The sequence below is a fragment of the Penaeus vannamei genome, chromosome 39 (genome assembly GCF_042767895.1).
Source record: "Penaeus vannamei isolate JL-2024 chromosome 39, ASM4276789v1, whole genome shotgun sequence".
Classification (NCBI taxonomy): domain Eukaryota; kingdom Metazoa; phylum Arthropoda; class Malacostraca; order Decapoda; family Penaeidae; genus Penaeus; species Penaeus vannamei.
This window is the reverse complement of record NC_091587.1, coordinates 20,107,336-20,112,335: the sequence shown is the minus strand read 5'-3', so window position 1 is coordinate 20,112,335 and position 5,000 is coordinate 20,107,336. Positions and strand designations below refer to the sequence as shown.

The following is a 5,000-nucleotide window of genomic DNA, read 5'->3' as shown; positions in this document are numbered from 1 at the left end:
TCCTCCTCCTCCTTCCCTCCCTCCTTCCATTTCCCTTCTTCCTCCCTCCTTCCACTTCCCTTCTTCCTCCTCCTCCTCTCCCTTCCCTCCTCTTCCCTCCCTCCTTCCATTTCCCATCCTCCCTCCCTCCCTCCTTCCATTTCCCTTCTTCCTCCCTCCTTCCACTTCCCTTCTTCCTCCTCTCCTCCTCCTCTCCCTTCCCTCCCTCTTCCCTCCCTCTGCTTCCACTTCCCTTCCTCCTCCTCCCTTCCTTCCCTTCTCTTCCCTCCCTCCTTCCCTTCCCTTCCCTCCTCCTCCTCTCCCTTCCCTCCCCTCTTCCTCCTCCTTCCACTTCCCTTCCTCCTCCTCCCTCTCCCTTCCCTCCTCTTCCCTCTCTCCTTCCACTTCCCTTCCTCCTCCTCCTCTCCCACTTCCCTCCTCTTCCCTCCCTCCTTCCATTCCCATCCTCCCTCCCTCCCCACTCCTTCCATTTTCCTTGCCTACTCCCTCCTTCCACTTCCCTTCTTCCTCCTCTCCTCCTCTCCCTTCCTCCTCTTCTCTTCCCTCCTCTTCCCTCCCTCCTTCCACTTCCCTTCCTCCTCCTCCCCTCCCCCCTTCCCTCCTCTTGCCTCCCTCCTTCCACTTCCCTTCTCCTCCTCCTCTCCCCTTCCCTCGTCTTCCCTCCCTCTCCTTCCACTTCCCTTCCTCCTCCTCCTCTCCCTTCCCTCCTCTTCCCCTCCCTCCTTCCACTTCCCTCTCCTCCTCCTCCTCTCCTTCCTCCCCACTCTTCCCTCCCTCCTTCCACTTCCTTCTATCCTCCTCCTCTCCCTTCCCTCCTCTTCCCTCCCTCCTTCCACTTCCCTTCCTCCTCCTCCTCTCCCTTCCCTCCTCTTCCCTCCCTCCTTCCACTTCCCTTCCTCCTCCTCCTCTCCCTTCCCTCCTCTTCCCTCCCTCCTTCCACTTCCCTTCCTCCTCCTCCTCTCCCTTCCCTCCTCTTCCCTCCCCCGCGTCCGAACGAGGAGAGTGTAACCCAACCCAACGTAACGCGAGCCATCCTCACGGATTTCTCCCTCCCTCCGCTCGTCAATGGAGCCGAAGACGCGACCGGACGCAGGAATTCGGACGCGGCCGCTCAGCTGTTGGTGAGATCTGGAGCGAAGGAGGGAGGGAAGCAGAGGGAAGGAAGGAGGGACGGACAGACAGATGGACAATTATTTCTTCTACCTCTCTCTCTCCCTTTCTCTTTTTTCTTCATCCTCATCCACCCTCCTCCTCCTCCCTCCCTCTCTCCTCTCTTCCCTCCCTCCTCTCCTCTCCTCCCTCCTCCCCCTCCCCCTCACTTTTCCTCTCCCCCTCTTCCTCCCCCTCTTCCTCATCCTCCTCCCCCTCCTCCTCATCCTCCTCCCCCTCCTCCTCCCTCCCATAATTACTAATGTTTACACTATTAACCAAGCATCACGTTTCACCCTAATTATACAAAGTTTTTTTTCTAATGTTGCAAGAATGAGAATGAATGCAATAATGCAATATGTAGATTTTCGCAAAGTAGTCCGCCCCCTTCGCATAAACCCCTACCCCTTCCCCTCCCTTCCCCCGTCTTCACCCCCCCCTCTCCCTTCCCCTCTCCCTTCCCCCGTCTTCACCACCCCCCCCCCTCTCCCTTCCACTCCTCCATTTCATGCCCGGTCGAATCGCGTCGTAAATTGGGATATTATCGTATCAAACCACAATTATCAGGAGGAAGAGGGGGAGGAGGAGAAGAGAAGGGAGGAGGAGGAGGAGAAGAGAACGGAGGAGGAGGAGGAAGAAGAGGAGCGGGTTTTTTCTCCTCTCCCTCTCTCTCTCTCTCTCTCTCTCTCTCTCTCTCTCTCTCTCTCTCTCCCTACTCCCTCTCCCCACCCTCTCCCTCTCTCCCCTCTCCCTCTCCCTCTCTCTCTCTCTCTCTCTCTCTCTCTCTCTCTCTCTCTCTCTCTCTCTCTCTCCCTCCTCTCTCTCTCTCCCTCCCTCCCTCCCTCTCCTCCCTCTCCCTCCCTCCCTCCCTCCCTCTCTCCCTCTCTCCCTCTCTCCCTCTCTCCCACTCTCTCTCTCTCTCTCTCTCTCTCTCTCTCTCTCTCTCTCTCTCTCTCTCTCTCTCTCTCTCTCTCTCTCTCTCTCTCTCTCTCTCTCTCCCTCTCTCTCTCCCTCTCTCTCTCCTCTCTCTCTCTCCCTCTCTCCTCCTCCCTCTCTCCCTCCCTCCCCCCCTCCCTCCTTCCCTCCCTCCCCCTCCCCCCTCTCTCTCTCTCCCCTCTCTCTCTCCTCTCCCTCTCCCTTTTCCCTCTCCCTCTCCCTCCCTCCCTCTCTCCCTCCTCCTCCCTCCCTCCCTTCCTGAATCTATTTTTCTCTCCCTCCCTCCCTTTTATCTCCAGAATTTAGATAGGATTCCGCGAATTCTCAATTGAATTGTACATGATCTCAAAATATTTCCTCGCGCCATTGATTGCCACTTGATGCAGGGAGAAGGGAGGGAGGGAGGGAGGGAGGGTGAGGAGAAGGGAGGGAGGGTGGGAAGGAGTGAAGGGGTGAGAGGAGGGAGGGAGGGAAGGGGTGAGGAGGAGGGAAGGAGGGAGGGGGTGGGTAGGAGGGAGGGAGGGCGGGAAGGGGTGAGGAGGAGGGAAGGAGGGAGGGGGTGAGTAGGAGGGAGGGAGGGAGGGAAGAAGGGGTGAGGAGGGAAGGGAGGGAGGGGAGCTGGAAGATGAGAACGAAGAGAGAGGGGGAGGGGGAAGCAGGAAGATGTTGCATTCGCAGAGATGCTGCACGGGCTGCAACGAGAGCAACAGCGGTTTGCAGGAAGTTGAAGTGCATTTGACTTTTTCTTTTCTCTTCTTTTCCTTTTCTTTATTTCGTGTGTATGTTCTTTGGTCTATCTTTTTTTATATTCTTAATATTCTTTGTTTTTTAATTCTCTTGTCTGGTCTCTCTCTCTCTCTCTCTCTCTCTCTCTCTCTCTCTCTCTCTCTCTCTCTCTCTCTCTCTCTCTCTCTCTCTCTCTCTCTCTCTCTCTCTCTCTCTCTCTCTTTCTTTTAAAGATTAATATTTTATTTTGTTTTTGTTTTTTAATTTTCTCGCTTCCTTTATTTATTCCTCTCTTTTATCTAAAGAAGATGAATTTAGAATGCTGTTGAAGTTATGTAAGGTTTTGGGGGGAGGTTTCAGCTATAAGTTTTGTCGTTTTCGTTTTGTAACTTATTAGAAGTTATTTTTTTCTCTTTTCTTTTCTCTTCTGCTTTTTTTTTCTCTTCTCTTCTTTTCTCTTCTCTTTTCTTCTCTTCTCTCCTCCCCTCCCCTCTCTCCTCTCCTCTCTTCTTCTCTCCTCTCTCCTTCTCTCTTCTCATCTCAACCCCCTTCCCCTGAAACCTCCCCTTCCCCTGAAATCCCCCCACTCCTCAATCTCCACTTCCCACTTTACCCCACCACTCACCACCCCTCCACCCCCACTCCCCCTTCCACCCCCACTCCCCCACCCACAGCTGTTTCCTCCTGCATTAGTTTTTGTTTTTCCCGAGAGATGGCACTGCTGCTGCGGCGGGAAATCAGGTGGCCAAGTGAACGAACTTTGGGAGAAGGTGGAGGAGGGGGGAAGGGGGAGGAGGGGGGAAGGGGGAGGGAGAGGAGGGAAAGGGGGAGGGAGAGGAGGAGAAAGGAAGGGGAGGAGAGAGGGAGGGAAAGGGGGAGGGAGAGGAGGGAAATGGGGAGGGGAGAGGAAGAGAAAGTGGAGGGAGGGGAAGGGAGAGGGAGGGGTGGAGAGGGAGGGAGAGGAGGGGTGATGGGGGAGGGGAAGGGGGAGAAAGAGGGAGGGGTGTGAGAGAGAGGGAGAGGAGGCGAAGGGGGGGGGAGAAGAAGAAGAAGAAGAGGAAGAGGAGGAAGGAGAAGAAAAAGAAGAAGAAGAAGAACAGACAATGAACGTGAGGCAACAGAAAGACAAACAGACAGACAGAAAGACGATCGGAGGCCCATGGGAGTGGCCTAACAAAAATAAATGCAAGTCACTATGATTTCTAATGAATGACAAGGAAGATTTGGAGTTTTGGGTAACTCGTCAGTTGCAATATGAGGGGAAAGAGAGGAGGAAGATGATAAAGGAGGAGGAGAAGGAGGGAAAGAGAGGAGGAAGATGATGAAGGAGGAGGAGAAGGAGGGAAAGAGAGGAGGAAGATGATGAAGGAGGAGGAGAAGGAGGGAAAGAGAGGAGGAGGAGAAGGAGGGAAAGATAGGAGGAAGATGATGAGGAAAAAGAGGAGAAAGATGATGGAGGAGGAGAAGAAGGAGGAAAGAGAGGAGGAAGATGATGGAGGAGGAGAAGAAGGAGGAAAGAGAGGAGGAAGATGATAAAGGAGGAGGAGAAGGAGGGAAAGAGAGGAGGAAGATGATAAAGAAGGAGAAGGAGGGAAAGAAAGGAGCAAGATAAGGAGGAGGAGGTGGAAAAAAGGAGGAAAAGGATGAAGGAGGAGGAGGAGGAAGATGATGAAGGAAGATAAGAAGGAGGAAAAAGAGGAAGAAGTAATGAAGGAGAAGAAGAAAAAAGAGTAGAAGATAGAGACAGGGGAAATGAGAGGGAAAGGGAAGACGCAGAAGATAAGAAAGAAAAGGGAGAAGAAGAGGAGGAGGAGGAAAGGAAAAGAAAAGAAGAGAGACAACAGAAAAGAATAATTAAACCAAAGAAAAAACACATTCAGTCATTCTTCTCCACATCTCCCTTATTATCGCTTTTTCTTCTGTCTTATTTTTATCAGTCTTCCTCAATTCCCGATTTCGTTCTCTCCTATCGCCGGGGAAACAGGAGAAGGATATGGGAGAAATGTCATTATTGAACTTCCCTGAGAGCTTCTAGGACGTTCGGGAAGTTATACAAGGAGGGAAGTTTCTGCTGAAGTTATGTAAGGTTTTGGGGGAGGTTTCGGCTGAAGGTTTTGTCGTTTTCGTTTTGTAACTTCTTATTAGAAGTTTTTTTCTCTGTTTTCTTTTCTATTTTCTTTTCTCTTCTC

The 5,000-nt window shown here is 52.5% G+C and overlaps 1 protein-coding gene across 1 annotated transcript in view; it reads left to right on the top strand.

Annotated features, from left to right (window-relative positions):
• LOC113822952 (uncharacterized) overlaps positions 1-5,000 on the top strand; it is a 70,072-nt gene that overhangs the window by 51,644 nt on the left and 13,428 nt on the right. The gene's annotated exons all lie outside the window — the stretch shown is intronic.